General features: G+C 41.7%; 1 long non-coding RNA gene across 1 annotated transcript in view; it reads left to right on the top strand.

The window, feature by feature from the left end:
- The window catches only part of LOC131503763 (uncharacterized), a 133519-nt gene that overhangs the window by 97982 nt on the left and 15135 nt on the right, over nt 1–20402 (top strand). The window contains exon 3 of the long non-coding RNA XR_009257587.1: nt 11624–11720. This is a non-coding gene — a long non-coding RNA (uncharacterized LOC131503763). The remainder of the gene's footprint in view (nt 1–11623; nt 11721–20402) is intronic.

Here is a 20402-nt window from a genome sequence, read left to right as displayed (position 1 = left end):
CCTTCTTCATCTCTTGTTATAGTCTTTATTTTAAAGTCTAGATTGTCTGATATAAGAATGGCTACTCTGGTTTTCTTTTGTTGACTGTTAGCATGATAGATGGTTCTCCATCCCCTTACTTTCAATCTGAAGGTGTGTTTAGGTCTAAAGTGGTCTCTTATAAACAGCATATAGATAGATCTGGTTTTCTTATCCATTCTGTTACCCTGTGTCTTTTGATTGGAGCATTTAGTCCATTGATGTTTAGAGTGAGTACTGAAAGATAGGAATTTATTGACATTATGTTGTTTGTAGAGTTGGAGTTTCTGGTGGTGTTTTCTGGTCCTTTCTAGTCTTTATTGCTTTTGGTCTTTATTTATTGTTGGTTTTTTTTTTTTTTTTTTTTTTTTTTTATGTTCCCTCAGAGAGTCCCCCTTAAAATTTCTTGTGGGGCTGGTTTAGTGGTCACAACCACCTTTAATTTTTGTTTGGGAAAGTTTTTATCTCTCCTTCTATTTAGAATGATAGCCTTGCTGGATAAAGAATTCTTGGCTGTATATTTTTCTGATTCAGTACATTGAATATATACTGCCACTCCTTTCTGGCCTGCCAAGTTTCTGTGGCTAGGTCTGCTGCAAACCTGATCTGTCTTCCCTTGTAGGTTAAGGATTTTTTTTTTCTCTTGCTGCTTTCATGATTCTTTCCTTGCCTGAATATTTTGTGAATTTGACTATGATATGCCTTGTTTATGGTTGGTTTTTGTTGAATCTAATGAGAGTCCTCTGTGCTTCTTGGATTTTGATGTCTGTGTCTTTCCCCAGGTTAGGAAAGTTTTCTGTTATGATTTCCTCACATAACCCTTCTACCCCTATTTCTCTCTCTTCCTCTTCTGGGACCCCTATGATTCTGATGTTGTTCCTTTTTAATGAGTCACTGATTTCTCTAATTCTTAAATCATGCTCTTTTGTCTTAATCTCCCTCTTTTTTCCTGCATCATTATGCTCCATAAGTTTGTCCTCTATATCGCTAATTCTCTGTTCTACGTCATCCATCCTTGCCGCTGTGGCATCCATATGAGATTGCAGCTCAGTTACAGCATTTTTTATTTCATCCTGACTAGCTTTTACTTCTTTTATCTCTGCAGAAATTCTAATAGATTCTAATCTATTTTCAACTCCAGCTAGTATTTTTATTATCATGATTCTAAATTCTGGTTCAGACATTTCTTGTATCTGTGTTGGTTAAGTCCCTGGCTGTCATTTCTTTCTGCTCTTTCTTTTGGGGTGAATTCCTTCATTTTGTCATTTTTAAGGGAGAAAAGGAATTAATGAGGTAAAAAAAATTAAAATTAAAAAAATTAAAAAGTATTAAAATCAAAAAATTAAAAGCAAACACACACCCCCCAAAATCGAATAAATGACGCTAGATCCTAGGTGTGTTTTGGTCTGGGTGTTGAAAGGGGCTTGATAGGTTAGAGAAAAATGGGGAAAGAAAGAAGAAAAAAAAGGAAATCATTTGAAAATTTGAAAAAATGAATACAGTGAAATGGAATAAAATGAAACGATGGAAGTAAGACAGAATTTGAAAAAATTACACAAAAGTAAAAAATATAGTAGAAAAAATTAAAGAAATATTTTTAATAAAAATTGAAAATAAAAAAGTTTTTCTCTTTCTGTATTCAAGAAAAAAGAAATGTAAAAGAAAAAAGAAAAAAAAAGAAAGAAAATTGAATAGATGGACTGGTGAACAGACTTAAATACAACTGAAATTACTTCATTTTCCCCTAGAAGTCAAACTGTGAAGCACTTTATAGTCCATAAACTAAGCAGGTAGACAGACTTGTGTTCCTGAAGACTGAGGTTGGCCCAGTTGGGCGGGGCTTAGTGTAACGGCTCCATTCTCCACTAGATGGTGCTGCTTAGCTTTCTGGGGTGGATTGATGTGGGGCTTGTAGGTGCATATACGCATGCACAGGATCGGTGAAAATGGTGTCACCCAGATACCCAGTCTCTACTATCGGAATTCTGTTCTCCTGGATCAGCAATTGCGCATCTGTCCTTCGTTTTCAGCTTCCGTCCCCACTTTTACACTGTCTGTGACCACGTCCCAGGACGAACCTCCCTCCTGAGTTTTATCTCAGATGTGGGTGTTTTTCCGAGTCCCTTATTTCTGAGGGACTGCGGCTTTGACCCATTCTGCCCCTTTGTGGGAGGGTCTCACCGAGCAATGGCCAGGTGCCTGCTGCACCAGGAATATTCACAGGACCGTGCTGCTGCTGATGCCCAGAGACTGTGGCCAGGTGCCAGCCTGCCCCAGAAAAAGTTCACGTAATCGTGTAGCACCAGCGCTTCAGGGATTATGGCAAATCACAACACACATCTGGCACCACACTTCACCTCCAGCGACCTTGTTCCAGCACCAGTGAATGTGGTTGTTCTCCCAGGTCCACTGGGGCCTTTGCCTTTGGGGGGAGTCACACAGCTTCTACCAGGTGTCCTCCCAGCAGGGGATCCAACTCTCCACATGTGGCCCAAAAACCTCTGGACTTCACTCTGCTCCTGGGGATTCGCCCTTCTCACCAGAGCACTGCCAAGTATCAGGCTGCAGAGTTTCAGACTCTCACCACCGCCCCCCCCCCCCCCCCCCCAGTTTATAGAGTCTTAATGGAATTTAAACCCTCTCCTTTTTAGTTCAGTCCCTGTGGCTGTTTCCACTTTCCCACTTTCTCTCCAGCTGCTTTTGGCGGGTGCTTTTCCTGTCTCCCCCCCCCCCCCCCGCCTCCCCCGCCGCGTCTCTGTCCTCTCTCTACACGCAAAAGCACCTCCCTGCTCTCTGTGGCTTCTCTGTCCCCAAGTTCCCTTCTCCATGCTGCGTATCTGCTAAATTCTGTGGTTCAGGTTGTCCAGATTGTTGTGTTAATCCTTAGATCAGTTTTCTAGGTGTGCAGGATGGTTTAGTGTTGGTCTGGCTGTATTTCATGGACCCAAGACACACAAAAAATTTCCATGCTGTTCTGCCATCATGGCTCCTCCCTTTTCCTCCAAAAAAAATTTTTTTTTTTTTTTTTTTTTAAATTTTTTTTCAACGTTTTTTATTTATTTTTGGACAGAGAGAGACAGAGCATGAACGGGGGAGGGGCAGATAGAGAGGGAGACACAGAATCGGAAACAGGCTCCAGGCTCCGAGCCATCAGCCCAGAGCCTGACGCGGGGCTCGAACTCACGGACCGCGAGATCGTGACCTGGCTGAAGTCGGACGCTTAACCGACTGCGCCACCCAGGCGCCCCCCAAAAAAATTTTTTTTAATGTTTATTCATTTTTGAGAGACAGAGAGAGACAGAGGGCAAGTTGGGGAGGGGCAGAGAGAGAGGGAGACACAGAATCCAAAGCAGGCTCCAGGCTCTGAGCTGTCAGCGTGGAGTCTGATGTGGGGCTCAAACTCCTGACCCGCAAGATCATGACCTGAGCCAAAGTCAGGTGCTTATCTGACTGAGCCATTCAGGCATCCCAGTAAGGAGTTTTTTTTTTTTTTTATGTTTATTTATTTTGAGAGAGACTGAGGGAGAGAGAGAGAGAGAGAGAGAGAGAGAGAGAGAGAGAGAGAGAGAATCTCAAGCAGGCCTCATGCTGTCTGTGTGGAGCCTGATGTGGGGCTCGTTCCTATGAACTGTGAGATCATCACCTGAGCAGAAATCAAGAATCGGACCCTTAACTGACTGAGCCACCCAGGTGCCCCTTTAATTAGTAAGGAATTCTATGTGGAATTTGGACTGAGGTAGAAGATCAGTAAAAAGTGACAAGGTTTGTTTTTATAGCTTTCGTGGCTTTAAAGTTCTCTCTGGTGATAAGATGTCTTTTTACTTTGGTATAGGGAGGATTTTTTTCATATGGGAGATTTGCTTCCTGCTTTCAGGGGGACAGAGGAAGGGCTGGGTGTCCTTGCACTGGCTGTTTCTCAAGGAGCTTTTTAAAAACAATAATCAGTATCCTTGAGTGGCACATTTTGGGGAAGCCTTCCCTTAGCCCCTACGTGTTCCTCATCTTCCCGGATTTCTGGTTGCCTTTGGCATTCCTTGGCTTGTGGCAGCACCTTTCTCTGCTTCATCTTCTCACCACATTATCTGTGAATGTGTTTCCAGTCTCTTTCTGCCTCTTTTTATAAGGACACTTGAGATGACATTTAGGGCTTAAAGGGGTAATCCAGGATAGTCTCTTGATTTCAAAATCTTTACATTAATAAAAGATCAGTTTAACATAATTAATTAACTTAATAATAGCTGAAAGGACTCTTTAGTAAAGTTTCTTTCCAAATAAGGTCACATTCATGTGTTCTGTGGATTAGGATGTGGACTGGACATACCTCTTTGGAGGCCACTATGCAGCCCCTCCATGCTGCTAAAGAAGTTTAAAAACTTCTGATCTTAAATGATGAATGTGAAAAATGGCAAAAAAAAAAAAAAAAAAAAAAAAGGAAAGGTCCTCAATCTTTGGGGTTCTCTGCTAGAGGCAGAGAAAGACACTTATGCCACAATTTGATGTTTAAATATTAGGTAGATACAACAGAACTGGAAGGTGATTTGAGCGGCACAGAAGGGTAGCATGCACATGTGCTGGTTGCCTGTCTGAGACCCTTGGCATTGTTAGGGCTCCATCAGTGGTGACTCAACTTGCTCACTTTCACTCACAGCCCCTTTCCTTGTGTCTCAATACTGCATGTTGATGATTTTGAAGGAGGATCAGGTGGGGCTCAACCTGGATGTGGCATGGTTCTCTAACAAAACCCAGGCTTTATGGAAAGGGTAAAGGGAGTAGTTAATTATGAACTTACCCCTAGGTACACATACCTAGTGTGTAAACTCAAGCATAGCATTTATAACAAAGGTGTATGTGATATAGTTAGTGGGATCTGATCTTATTCCTCATTCAGGCTGCCCACCACAGTGGGCCATTTTGGAAAATGATATACAGCACATACCTCAAAACTACCCTGGCTAAGGGGTGAGAAAGCTGGAGTGTGTACACTGCATGACTACTAGACATTGGGGTGGGTTGTGGGGTGGGTGTGGGTGGGGGCTGCAGGAAGGCTTTCATTCCTAGGCTCCTCTAGTCTGGAAAGATGGCTGGAAATCAAGCTGGCTTGTACAGACATGATGAGAGGAGTGGAGGGTTGAGCACCAACAACATTGGTCAGAAGGTACTGGACCCACCAGGAAAGGGTAGTGAAGCTGATTGAGAAACCGAGAGAAGAGCTTTGGGCTCTCAGAAGGAAAGTACTTTGGGAGACTTGGAGGTTTCCTGACTTGGGTGGAGCATTTTAGATAAGGGGCCCTCCAACTTCCCTCACAAAGACCATCCTGGCTTGGCTGCTACGGCTCCTGTTGTTTTCTTTTCAGAAGCTCGTGAGTCACATGCTTGGGCTTCTCCACTGTCAGCTACATGAGTGTGTATCTATTTGTACTGCTACTAGGCAATTGGCTTTGGAGAGAGGGGTGGTAGGAGTTGGGGTGTAGAGGCAGGAGGAGTTAATAATTTGGACTGGAAAATAGGAGGAGCATGGAATAAGAGCCATCTGTGATTCCTTACTTTCCTTATTGCCTCACATTCAACACCCCAGCAATATTTATATCCCAAATCTGGTGACCTCTTGGCACCTCCTTTCCTCCCCACTAGGCCTGGTGGCCGTCATCTCTCACGTGGACCATTGTAATTGCCTTGTAACCACTCTTCTGCCTCTATCCTTGCCCTCTATTCTCCATGCAGCAGGCTGAGTGTGTATCTTGGGCATGTTACTGTCCTGTCTAGAACCTTAGAAAGCCTTTCTTTTCCACAGAGTAGGCAAGCCAGAGACCGGTCCATGACCAATGAGCCCCATGTAGCTGGGCATCTGGCTGGCAGCTACCTGGCTGATTTGTTTTCCTAGCTGTCTTTTTCTCCTTTATTCTGCTTGATGATTTGGGAACATGCCAGTCTTTTTTCTCCACTGTCCTTGTGTTGCTGTTTCTTCTGCTTGGAAAGTTTTTCCACCAGAATTATATGGCTCCCTCATTCCCTCTTTCTGTCTTCTTAGGACTTCACTCCAGTGTTCCCTCCTTCCTAACCTCCCCATCTGCTCATTACTCTGTCCCTTTGCTTTTTTTTTTGGTTTTTTACTTCAAAGCCCTGTGGAAATAATCTAAGACCACCCAAATGAGACCAAGAAAAGGCTACTTATTGAGAGCTTTCTATAGTAAGAAAGTCAGCCACCATCCTTTGCATTTGGCAGAGACTCAAAGGCAGGCAGAGGAGTGGGAAAGCATCATAGTGGAAAAAGGGTCTCACTGGAAGCTTATTGTCCTAGGGCTTATTGTAGATGAGCTAACTAGAAGTAGGGCCTTCTATGTGATTTGTCAGGGGTATATTTTTGGTTTTCCCTGGCTGGTCCTAATTTGGGACCAAGGGTAAAAGTTAGGGAAGCTGCCAGTTATTAATCAAGTCTTGGCCAATTGTCACAAGGGTTATTGTTTGGATTCCTGGACTATTGCTAGAGATTGTGGTCTGGCTTCGTACAAGTCTGACTTACAGAAGGCTAGCTTCCTGGGTTGGTTTCCTGGGCAGGTGGCTGCAGGTTGCAGGTCAGAATTCTATTTTTATATATAACCTGGCCATCAGCCTTTTGTATATTTAGTCCCTCAGCACTTTTGCCGAATGGGATACATATTTATTTTTCTAGTTATTGCCTGTCCCACAAGAGAAGGGAAGCTTGGTAAGGAAAGGGATGTATTCCTGTTACTATTACATCTCTAGCTCCTCAAACTGTACCAAGCACATGGTGGGTGCTCAGTAAATACGTATTGAATGAAGGAGTGATGATACCTGATCGTTCCTCTATTTCAGTTTCTAGAAACAAAACCATTTGGGTGAAGCTTTTGCTTTGTATCTTTTTCTCTCTTAATGGGCTGATTGCCTCTCTGGCATTTTGGTCCAGGCCAACCACCATCTGGAGGTACTTGGGGAAAAGGCCCATGTGAACAACCCTGAGTTCTGGATTTAGGGGAACAAATTCAGGTATCTGTAGGAGGTAGGCAGGTTAAAGGATGAACTAGCCTGGTGGGGTAGGAATGACAGAGAACAAGAAGCATGTGTCTTGTGGAAATATGGCTGCTTCACCTCAGCACTTACCAGTTTTAACAGGTCCAGAATACAGGCCTCCTGTTTATGGAGTTTTATGTGAATACTTCTATTATTTACATGTTAGCCACCACTACAAGACTATGTATTGAGACAGAGGGAAGAAGGTGGGAAAAACAAAGTGTTTTGGGGGACTGCATTCAGTCCTTGGGTGGCCAGGCTTGGCTCTGGTCTAGGTTGCCTACTCAGGTCCTCTCTGGAGGTCTCTTTAGGTCTCCCTCTCCTGCTTGGCCTGATCTTCCTCAAGATCGAGACTGGATGCTCGTGGAAAGACAGGGGGTATGAACCTCCAAGCTTCAGCCATTGGACCCTGAGAACTGGGTTTCCGCGTATGGTGTTGCCTTCCAAATGCTTTTCTTCATCAAGAGTCCTCGGTGGATTTGAGAAGGGTGATTGCATGAGGCCATTTTGGCACCAAGCTGATTGTGTAGTGTAGCTGCAGGAGCCATCTCCCTGATTAGAACTGAGATTCTCAAGCCAGATGAATTAATAATGAGGTGACAGGGAAAAGGAGAGGCTCTTACACTGCTCTTGTTTATGTTAAGAGAAGTTTTAGGTGCTTTGAGTATGGAAAAACAAGAAGAATATTTCTCTAAACATTAAATAAAACGGATTAGAACCTGGATTAATTAAGCTCCTTCTCCCAGAGTATGACTGACCCTTCAGGAAAATCCTTTTCCTAAGCACCATTCATTACACTTTGCACAGGATTAAAAGATAAGGATTCTGGGTAATTCAGATTATAAAGTGGAAGAAGAAAGGGACCACGGAAGAGTTAGTTACTGGATGTTATCTTCACAGTTATCACTTAAGAGCCCAACAAAAATTATGTTTAAATTGAATTTTTTTTTCCTGGTTCCACTTCCAAGAAAACACCAAACTGCAAGCCACCTAGGTTGATATTATTTAAGAGCTATTATCCTTGATTAAGTCTAAGCACAACAAAAAAGCTATCCGGTTTCTTCAGAAATGGGAGATAAAGTGTATTTTGTTAAGGTTAGAATTTTGCCAAATTTTGTGGTGGTAGCAAACCCCATATTTATTTGAAATTGCTTAAAATTGTATCCCCCCTGCCCCAGCCCTGATTGAGCTAATTAGAACCCACAGGGAATTATGTGGGTAATGGTGGTGTGGGGTAAAAATAAATATGCAATGTAATTAGCGCCTGCTCTTTTTCTTCGAGATGCAATCTGGGAGCTCATGGGCTTGTGAAAACCTTAGAACAATAGGAACCATTGATACTCAGGCTGCTAGGGGAGTCCATAATTATGATATAATATCTTGCCAGCTTCTTGCATGCGTGAAGGTAGAATGGAATATGAGTAAATAAAAACCGGCAATTTTCTCCATCCATAATTCTTTATATTAATGGCATATTTTCTCTATTCTCTTCCTCTTTTTTTCCAAAGAAGATAGAAACTTTGCTTACTTGAACATTTTATGTACTATGAAGGACTTCATCTCCATGGGAATAAATAGGGTTTGCAGTCAGTTAAATGGAAGGTTTTCTCAATGTTGTTAGAAGTTGAAGAAAGCTATTCCACAATGCCTTCTGCCTATCACAGGCAGATTTTCTTGACTTTGCTTGCTACTGTTGTGTAAGCTCATGCTAGGTGGTAACTTGAATTTTGTCGTTTATCCCTTAATTTGTTTGAACTATACTCAAACTGGGCTGACTTCATGGGCATATGACCTATGAAGTCTCTTACGGTTGCATTTAAAGCTAACATTATACAGTATAAAGATGAATAACATTCTGGGGCACCTGGGTGGCTCAGTTGGTTAAGCATCTCACTTTGGCTCAGGTCATGATCTCACGGTTCCTAGGTTCAAGCCCCATGTCCGGCTCTGTGCTGACAGCTCAGAGCCTGGAGCCTGCTTTGGATTCTGTGTCTCCTTCTTTCTCTGTCCCTCTCCTACTCATGCTCTCTCTCCAAAATAAATAAGCATTAAAAAAATTAAAATTATATAAAAAAAGATGAACAATATTCTTGCTAATAACTTAAATGTTTAATTTTTCTTTCTTTATTTTATTTTTTTAATGTTTTATTTTATTTTTGAGACAGAGAGAGACAGAGCATGAGCGGGGGAGGGTTAGAGAGAGAGGGAGGCACAGAATCCGAAGCAGGCTCCAGGCTCTGAGCTGTCAGCACAGAGCCCGACGTGGGGCTTGAACTCACAGACGGTGAGATCGTGACCTGAGCCGAAGTCGGAAGCTCAACTGACTGAGCCACACAGGCGCCCCTAATTTTTCTTTATTTAGAGTAACATGAAATGGCAAATAAAAGACACCATGACAAGTGAAGGGAGAGACCACAATGGAAAAAGCACCTTTAACATCACTTCTTTCCCTTAGCTTTTTAAACAAAGGGCCCTGAATTTGCGTTTTGCTCCGGGCAAAATTATGTAGCTGGCTCTCTATCCAGGCACAGATAAATTGAATTCCAAGATTTAACTCACTCAGTCAACAATTCTTTACTGAGCATTTAACTCAGCACGCTGCAATTCCAGGTGTAGGGGATACAAAGATAATGAAGGGGGTTGTGTCTGCTTCCTGGGCTGTACCACCTCATTTCAGAAGACATACATGCAGTCAAGTCTTGTCGATTCATATGGAATTATGAGACCCAAATCTGGGAGTGGATGTGAATTCCCACTTGTGCCTGGTGATGGGAGGGTCATGAAAGAATTTGTAGAGGTGCTATTTCAGATTGTATCTGAGTGTTCAAACTTGTAAGACACTTAAGAAACACTCTTTCTGAAGACAAAACCAAATAATTAGAATGATCACTGCAGAAACTGGAGTCTTTCTCATCTTTTACTCCAACCTCATAGATTATGAGGAAGATCCTTTATTCAACTCTGAGGTCGTGACTGTATTCTGCTTGTAAGTGTCAAAAGTAGGACTGAAATTTAGGTCATTTGACTTAAATTTTATTTTAATTGAGGTATAGTTGGCATATAGTGTTACATTAGTTTTAGGTGTACGGCATAGTGATTCCATAAGTCTATACATTATGATGTGCTCACCGCAATTGTAGCTACCATCTGTCACCACATGGTGCTATTATAATTACCATTAACTACATTCCCTAAGTACTTTTTATACTCATTGATGTCAAATTCTTTTCTATTGCATTCCAATGATCTATTCCACCTCAATCTTTAACTTGACAACTGTTCTTTCCTGTTACTGATATTAAGAAATTAGGAAGTGATGTAATATTTTGCAGATTTTATTTTTTTCTTTTTTGCTTTATACCACAACTGAAGCACGGGGTCTTTTAAAGAGAAAATTTTTGCGTTGCACTTAAATTAGAGTTTGTTCTATAAAAATCAGCTTCTCCCTACCCACCATCACCCTGAGTAAGGAATAGCTGTGTTTTGGAGCCAGATTCTGGTATGGAAGAAATCAGTCTTGCAGTCAGGTCTGGGTAGCATCTGAGTCTCTGTTTGAAGAGCCATATGCTTTTGGAACTCTGATTAGCTTCCTTGATCCTTAGTTTCCTCATCTGTACAATGGGGATAGTACCAATTGCTTCACAGTGATATTGGAGGGCTTAATGGAATGGGTTTGTAGAGGACCCAAGAGAAACTGGTTGCTTACTGAATGTTATTTGCTTCTCTGAAAGACACTTTTTTCCATCTTCTTCCCACTTCTTTTAAGGCATTTGCCTCATAAAATTGCTCATTATATACATGGCTATTTTAGCAGTGTTGGTTCCTTGTGAAATTTCTGTTGCTTTTAACCTATTAACATAAATATATAAGGAGAAAAACATGACTCTTCAATTTCAACATTTTCTTTCTGTGTTCACTTTCTATCTCAGTGATGAGATCCTAGAATACTAAGAATTTTGGCAGAGGTATCAGAGTCAATGCGAATAATTTTTAAATGATAAGGCACTTTGGAGATCATCATAATAGCTGACATTTCAAGAATGCTTTGTCCTGGGCAAGGTACCACTCTGAGCACTTTACACGCATTAATTTGGTTATATCTTATAAAAAGTCTCTGAGTGAAGTCTGTTGTTCTTTCCATTTCACAGATAAGGAACAGAAGCAAGAAGTGAAGTAACTTATCCAGGGTTACCTTGGCTAGTCCAGGACCCATACCCTAAGCATTATCCTAAACTGCCTTAATTATGATATATTCCAGACTCCCAGTTGTACAGATGTTTCAGATCTGCAAAGAATAATTGACTTACCCATGGTCATCTAGCAGCTTAAAGGCAGGGATAGGACTGGAACCCCAGGATCCTGAACACTGGGATCCTGACTCCCCAGTGCAAGGGATCCTACTCCCCCCAGAACACTGGGATCCTACTCCCCCCAGAATTACTGGCAGGATAGGCTTAGAAGAGGCTCAAACTGGGAATCAGCTGAGCTAGATTTCTATTCCTGTGCCTTTCATTAAAGATGTATGATTTTTTATAATTCGTCCCTTTAACAGTAATTGCTATGTTTTGTCTTTCAGGAACCTGGGCAGCAAGAGATAAGCCAATATATCTGCCTGTTGAGCCTACAGTTAAAAATAATTATAGAGAACATGGTGATGCTTCAGAAACTGTCAGGTGATACAATATTTTCAAATCATACTTTTTAATGTTATTCACTTGTTGTTTGGAGGAAATACCTATCTACTGGTGGAACAGAGAAAAGAGGGGGAAAGAAAAGCCAAACATTGTTCACTTGTTTCTTTCATGGAAAGTACTTGACCATTATCATATAAAGGTAGACACAGATAAAATTTGGATTGTAGGTTAACCAAAATTATTTATTGACTATGCTTATTCTTTTCCAAAAAACAATTTGGTGTGTGCAATGCAATTAGTAAACCAGTTTAGCAATTATAATGTGGCCTTAAGGATGAAGAGGAAGCAAAGATACCAGAAGTACGGGTCTATGCTGTTGCTGTGGCTCAACAGAACCTTGTGTCTGAGCTTCCTGGCCATCATTCTTACTCATCAGAAAGGAATACTGCTGTGACGCTTACAGGAGGCAAAGCTTATTTGAATGAAATTCAAAAAGCAGTTTTTGCCAAAGAGCATGATATGGGCAATATTAACTAGTAACAGGACAGCTCCTACATTAGTAGTCAAAGTCCTCCAGAGAAACAGAACCAACAGGAGACCTCCCTCTCCTTTTCTGTCTCCCTTCCTCTCTTGGTCCTCCCTCCCCTCCTGTCCCATCTCTACCTCTGTCAAATTTATTTTAAGGAATTGGCTCATGTGATTATGGAGGCTGACAAGTCCCAGATCTGCAATCAGCATGCTGGAGACCCAGAAGAGCTGGTGGTGTAGTTGGGGTTTGAGTTTGAGGCCTGAGAGCCAGGAGAGCTGATGGTGTGAGTTCCAGCCCAAGTTTGAAGGCAGGAGATTTATGTCCCAGCTCTGGTGATGGTCAGAGAGGGAGAGAGAGGATTCTCCTTTACTCAGCCCTTTCTGTTCTATTCATGCCCCCAGTGGGATTGGATGAGGCTCATCCACACTGGAGAGGGTGTTCTGTTTTACTTAATCTAATGATTCGAATGCTAATCTTATTTAGGAACACCCTCACAGACACACTCAGAATAATGTTCAACCAAATACCTGGGCACCTTATAGCCTAGTCAAGGTGACATAAAGTTAACCACCACAATCTCCCTCTTTTTCAAACATAATCTTCTGTTGTTCTCTAATTCAGACACAGATTTGAATCAGGAATTCACACTAGTAAAAATCTATATTACATCAGGAGTTCAAGTTTGTAATTTACTTATGAACAGTCAGTGAGGGACAATGAGACTGTTTTGGTTAACACAAAATATGCAGTAAGGGGTTATTGATAGCAGTTCCAATCTTACATTAGCCTCACTTCCCCAAATCCCAATCATGCCCACTGTGATTTGGTTGCACAATACTGGGATGAATTTGCAGATAATTAGCTATAAAATGTAACTGTTTTTGGTAGCTTGCCTTTGTGTAACAGAATACATTCTCATTAAACTCATTTGGAAGCTGGAAAGAAGAAGAATAGGAAGTATTTGTTTCAACATTAAATCAATGATGATACAAGTTCTCGTTTGACTTATAACAGCCAGGGAAAAGCAGGACTTAGAACAAGCTGTAGAGAGACTCCATTATTTCTGGTTATGGCGCGGCTCTTGTGGTTGGGTCTAGATCCGAGGAGATGAACCTGGCTGGCCTGGTGTTTCGGTGGAGTACGTGCAGACTACAGACACCCTAGATTTCCTCTTGTGCCATTTTTTATTCCACAGGTCTTCATTTTTAAAAAGTGTAGTATAAAACTATGTACTTTCTGATTAATAACATATATACTACTATTAATAGTTAATTATTTAAGTACTACTACTTACATGTTCTGGGTACCTTTTTGAGAGGTGATGCCTCTCTACACACACACACACACACACACACACACACACACACACACACACACGTTTTCTAGGACTGCTATCACAAAGGACCACAAATTTGGGTGGTTTAACAACAGAAACTTATTTTCTCACAGTTTAAAGGCCAGAAGTCTGAACCAAGGTGATGACAGGGTTGATTCCTTCTAAGGGCTGTGGGAGAATCTGTTCCAGGCTTCCCGCCTTGGCATGTAGATGGCTGTCTTCTCCCTGTGTCTTCACATGTCTGTACATGTCTGTGTCCAAATTTCTTCTTCTTATAAGTCATACAGGACAAGAGCCCATCCTAATGACTCCATTTTAATTTGATCACCTCTGTAAAAACCCATTCTCCCAATAAGTTCACATTCTGGGGTCCTGGGGGTTAGGACTTCAGTGTGTGAATTTTGCAGCAGCACAGTTCAACCTGTAACTACATGTATAGCTATGCATATAGTTATACAAGTATAGGTATGTCTATGTATACATATTGTATAGACAATACATATATATGTGTTTATGTGCATGTGTGTGTATACACACATGTACATAAATTCATTTTATCCTCAAAACAAGCGTATGAGGTAGATACTGTGATTATTACTCTTTTAAATCTGAGAGACTTGAGGCACAAAGCCTAGTACCCCACATCTACCAACTTCGGGGGTCGAGATTTGAACCCAGGGCTCTGAATCCTAAGATTATGCCCACATTGCTACGTATACAATAGTGAGTTTTCTTGGGATCACAAGGTAACATATTGATAGACTTTAAATGGTTAAAATTAGGGACTTATTCTCTTGAGTTTTTATTTTTATTTTTTTTTTAAGTTTATTTATTTATTTTGAGAGAGAGAGAGAGAAAGAGAGGCAGAGAGAAAATCCCAAGCAGACCCTACACTGTTAGCACAGAGCCTGACGTGGGACTCATTCCCATGAACTGAGAATTCATGACCTGAGCCAATATCAAGAGTTGGATGCTTGGGGCGCCTGGGTGGCTCAGTCGGTTGATCGTCTGACTTCAGCTCAGGTCATGATCTCACAGCTTGTGGATTCAAGCCCCTCGTTGGGCTCTGTGCTGACAGCTTGGAGCCTGGAGCCTGCTTCGGATTCTGTGTCTCCCTCTCTCTACCCCTAACCCACTCTCGTTCTGTCTCCATCTCTCTCAAAAATAAATAAACATAAAAAAAAAATAAAAACAACAACAAAAAAGAGTTGCATGCTTAACCAATAGAGACACCCAGGTGCCCCTTATTCTCTTGAGTTTTTTTTAAAAACTACAGGGCGCCTGGGTGGCTTAGTTAAGTGTCCAACTTCAGCTCAAGTCATGATCTCGCAGTTCATGGGTTTAAGCTGCACATCAGGCTCTGTGCTGACAGCTCAGAGCCTGGAACCCGCTTTGGATTCTCTGTGTTCCTCTCTATCTGCCCCTCCCCCACTCACACTGTGTCTCTGTCTCTCAAAAATAATAAATAAATGTTAAAAATATTTAAAAACTACTGAGTGGTGAAAAATTGTAAAATCATCACTGAAAGAAAATTCCACACCACTCCAGAAGCAGAATTTGGTTTGGAAAACCTTGAGTAAGTGAGATACTTGTTTGAAGTTGGTGAAGGTTTGCAGCCAGCAGTAGCCTGTGAGACATCTGGGCTGGGGCTCTGTTGCTCTGTCTCACTCACCTGGCCTCCACTTCAGCTGGCTCTCTTGTACATGCGCAACACCAGGTATACCTGAAAGTAAAAGCCAGTAAGTAGGAATGGCTGACCCAAAGTGTGAAGATCGCTTTGGGGACATGGTGGGTGGGGTCATGGGGTGAGGAAATGTGGACCTCACCTACCCGTGGTGTGGGATTGTGGACAGAGGTCTGATCAAAGGTCTTCTCTTCCTATCCTTCCATCAGTGTGCAAGTCCTCCCTCAAAAGACCATCCAGATGGTGTGGCCAGAGGAGCAAGCCACTGGGGGTGTGACACTTTGGGCCATAATCAACTTCCCAGTTGTCCTTTTGACCCAGGACAAACTATGCAGCCTCGTGGTTTTTCAGTTTCCTCATGTTGAAAGCGATACTTGTTGACTAAACCATCTTTGTATTGACAGGTCTTTGTTAAGGACCTTCCGTGTGGGAGGGGTTGTGGGCACAGAAGTCTAGAGTACAGGGGGTCTGGTGGTGAAGAGCCTGGTGTCTGGAGCCAGCTCTCATGAGTTCAGAATTCAAGTCTTAGCACAGCAGCTGACAGGCTGCCACCTCTGCAAGTTACTGAATTGCTCTGTGCCTCAGTTTCCTCATCTTTGAAACAGGAATCATATTAAAAGCCTCATTGGGTTGTTATGAGAACTTAACAAGTCAATGTTTGTAAAGATTTAGAGCTGAGATTGGTACATACATGCTATGTGCTTATTAAATAATCAACCATCTCTGGCTTTAAAGAATTTACCTTGTTGTTAGGTTGGAAAAATGGATACTGATGCAATGAGATATAATTGCTAAACCAACACTGAAATGTTATGGGAAGGGGTGTGAGTTGCCAGTCTGGAAGAGTCAGGGGACTAAGAGTTTCAGAGGACAAAGAGGAGAAAATTGTTGGGTGCTCACTGTATGCCAGACACTGAACTAAGGACTTTGCATGCATTTCCTCTTAATCTTCAAAAAAAATTCTGCACAGTAAATCTTTTCCTCCCCATTGCACAGCTGAGAAAACTGAGGCTTTAGAGAGGTCATGTCTGGTACTAGAACTTGCAAGTGATGAAGCCAGGATTTATTCAGGGCTGTGAGTCCAGGAGAAGGCCCATGGGCCACATGGAGGTGCCCATGTGGTCAGGATAGTGACAGGACTGCTGTTTCGGGCCACGCTCTGGTGTTTTAAAGGATCTTGAACCAGAGGCTCACACCACCCCTCCTGGTATTGGCGGGGCCTTGACAGGTGCCTTGCTGCACTGCTTATTTGGATTTTGTTCATCACTTCAGCACTAATCCAGTGTCAATATTTTACAGAGTGATTTGATTGTACTTTGCTCCCAAGGCTTTAAAAGAGCATATTTTTAAAAAATTAATAAATAAATGTTTGACTCTGTGTTAACCACACTTGATGCTGATAGTGTTTTACTTGAGGAGCGAGAATGATGCTCTGTGTTCATGGATTTCTGAAATCAATTATGCTTTTGTTAATTGAATTTTGTTCCCCCTCTTGTGGTCTTCCCTTAACACAGAAAATAAAATCTGGGGTTAAGCCTTTCCATCTGATGGATGGCACTCAGGGCAATACAAGCATCTTTCACGAGTCTATTTTGTTTTTCCAGAAGTCTCCGAGTGGCCATTACATAAGTCTAAGGGACCCAGGGTCAGCTTCTATTTATGTGACAGATTCCTCATGTTTGTTTATTTCACCTGAAAATCTAACCCTGTGGAAATGTTTCAGGATGTTGACCTTTAAACACTATGAATAAACTCATGCTTCTTTTCCGTGCTTAACAAAAACAACTACCACAATTACAACAATAGGTGCTATTCACTTAGTGTTTGATATATTACAGGCACCCAGTTAAAGGCCTTTCATGCATAATATCATTTAATTCTCCCACTAACCCTGTGAGCTAGATGGTTTCTAATCTCTATTTACAGATGAGGACACTGAGTCTTAAGGAAGGTAAAGATGTACAGACTCACATGGCTAGATACTGGTGGGGAGGGTATTCCAACCCGGTCCTTCCTTCTCTGAAGTCAAATCACTCCATGTGCTTTAAATGCAGATCTAGCAGTGAGTGGTCCTACCTTCTCAGATAATTCACAAAGCACAATGCTGTGTGTTTGAGGTCCTCAAAGCAATGGAGGCAGACCTGGTCTTGGCTCAGAAGCTTTAGAACATTGATGAAGATGGCCAGAACTAGTATGCCCATCGCACAGTGACACCACACAACGTGATCCTCTAAATGGCCAGTGAGGCTTGGGGTCTTTAATGTTGTACAGCAGGAGGAATCACCTGAAACCACTAATTCTTACAAAGCCTTCCTGCTCAATAATTCATCCCAGGTGCCTCATGCCTCCAAGTTTTTGCCTGATTTTTCCCATTTTTTTCCGTTTTAATTCCAATTGTTTCTCATGCTGGGAAACCCCTCCCTCAGTCTTGGACAACTGAGGGCTGGTGCTTACAAGAGTTCAAAATCACCAGCCTGGTTTTTTACCTCTCATTTCAATCTAGTCTTCTATGTAGAGGACTCTGTCAGTTCCAGGCCAGCTGGCTAAATGCTGCCTCCTGACAGTGGCTGTCCTTGACCAAATGGCAGCCAGGATCCTCTGAGCCCTCTTCTCCACTAGGCCTCATCCTTGGTCTATAAAGACTTGAACAAACACTAGCATAGTTTCTAACAACTTAAGATTGCATACCTAGGATGACCCTAGCCCCCTTAAAGTGCTTGCCTGAGAAAACTCAAGGATGGTAAAAGAATTTACTCTAACAGTCAACACCTGAAGATAGGGTCCCTGTTTCTCAGTCTCAGTGGGAGGCTAGGAGCCTGACTTTAATGAGCACCAGATAGCAAACCCAGATGGGTTTCACATGGACCAACCACTTCCTGCCTTTTGTCATTTTTCATTTCTGGACTCTACTGAGCCCCCATTTGTTCCCTCCCTATTCCCTCACCCTTCCTTTCAAATGCCCAGTCATCTTTGTATAAATTAAAGTTGAGTTCAGTTCATGCTAGACTCTTTTGCCTATTCCAATAGGATATTACTGATTAGAATCTGTTCTTACCACTTTAATTATCCGGCTTTGTTTATCTTTGGCACCTTCTCTGTTCTGTGTTGCCCCCAATCTTGCCGCCTCCCCTCTCTCAACATCACCTCCCGCTCCCCCGTGCACACAGGATCTTCCTCCTAAAGTTCTACTTAATCTCCATGGGCCTGCAGTGTTTCCCTCACTTCTGCTCGTCTCACTTCAGCTCTTGATGACCTTCTTCCTCTGATCTCCTGTGGCACTTGGATTTGGCAATTCTCCCTGGAGAAATAAGATATGCTATCTCATATTGCTTTCTGTGCAGAGATCCTATTTCTACATCTGGTTTTGAGTCTCTTGAGAGCAAGAACAGAGTCTTATGCCTTTTTGTGTATCCCAGGCCTCAAGAAGGCTTGCACAATGGCAAACAAAAGTGTGTGTTGTCAGTGATGGCTTAGAATAGGCAACTATTCAGTTCTTGCATTACCTACCTTCCCTTAGAAAACAATGGCTCTGTTTTTTTGAACAACTTGGTCTGTTGGAAGAGACATACAGATACACATATATAAATTACTTCTTGGATGGGCAGTGTAATGAAGTAGCTAAGAGCCTAGCCATTGGAGCCACATTGGCCTAGAATTCCTTGCTCTTAATTCACCTTAAAAAATCATGGACATGTTTATATCCTTTCTCTGAGCCTCATTTCATCAGTTATAAAACAAGCATGTCATGTTTCTCACGGGGTGATTGTGGTCATGAGGATTAAGTGTCATAACAGTAGCTGATTCATAGTAAGTACCAGTAAATGGAGACAATGAAAAACATACATCAACCACACAAAACATATCAGGGGTAGATAAACACCTGTGGAGTTGGAGGGGAAGGAAGGAAAGGGGTAGGATAGAAGCTGTAGCAGTTGGGGTACCTGGAGCTTTGGTTCAGGAGATCTGGAAAGACTTCTTAGAAGAAGCGGTGGAAAAAGAAAAGGAATATGTATTTTTTAAGTATATTTATTTATTTTGAGAGAGGGAGAGAGACAGCAAGTGAGCAGGGGAGGAGAAGAGAAGGAGAGAGGGAGAGAGGGAGAATCCCAAATAGGCTCCACACCGGCAGCATGGAAACTGACATGGGGCTCAAACTCATGAACCATGAGATCATGACCTGAGCTAAAACCAAGAGCCAGACACTTAACTGACTGAGCCACCCAGGCACTCCAAAAATGTCTTTTATTTATTATGCTTCTATCTTGTGCGCTAGATATTTTGTACATTGCAATTACTTGAATTCTCGGAACAATGATGTAAGATGTGTATTTTCCCATAATTTATTGATATTGATACTTTCCCGTGGTCACAGAATTTATAAGTGGCAGAGCTGAGATGAACCGAAGACTCTCTCATACCAGAGCCATGTTTTTCCTAGTTTGCTAACCTCCTTTCTTTATGCAGGTACACGTATCTGGGTATGAACTGTAAGAAAGAAACTTTGAACTTTCTTACATAATGATAGAAGGATCAGTCAAACAATTGTATGTAAGAAGTATTAAATATATACCCAGCACTGGAACACCTAAAAACAAAAAGCAAATATTAATGAACATAAAGAGAGAAATTGATGGTAATACAATAATAGTAAGGTACTTTAACAGCCCATTTACATCAGTGGATAGATCATCCAGACAGAAAATCAACAAGAAAACACTATCCTTGAATGACACATTTAACCCAATGGATATAACAGATATAGACAGCACATTCCATCTGAAAACAATAGGAGACACATTATTTCCAAGAGAACACAGAACATTCTCCACACTTGGTTACGTATTAGACCACAAAATAAGCATCAATAAATCTGATAAGATTAAAATCATACCATACATTTTTCCTGATCACAGCAGTATGAAACTAGAAATAAATCACAAGGAAAAAATTTGGAAAAATACAAACATGTGGAGGCCCAACAATATGATACTAAGCAACCAGTGAGTCAGTGAAGCATTCAAAGAAGAAATAAAAAAAATACCCAGAGACATATGAAGTTAAAGCACAATGGTCCGAAATACTTGGGACACAGTGAAAGCAGTTCTAAGAGGGAAATATATAGTGATACAAGTTAACCTCAAGAAATAAGAAAAAGGTCAAATAAGCAATTTA

Source organism: Neofelis nebulosa, chromosome 2, assembly GCF_028018385.1.
Source record: "Neofelis nebulosa isolate mNeoNeb1 chromosome 2, mNeoNeb1.pri, whole genome shotgun sequence".
NCBI classification, from domain to species: Eukaryota; Metazoa; Chordata; class Mammalia; order Carnivora; family Felidae; genus Neofelis; species Neofelis nebulosa.
Note: the sequence above shows the minus strand (reverse complement) of the source record. Positions and strands in the feature narration are given on the sequence as shown.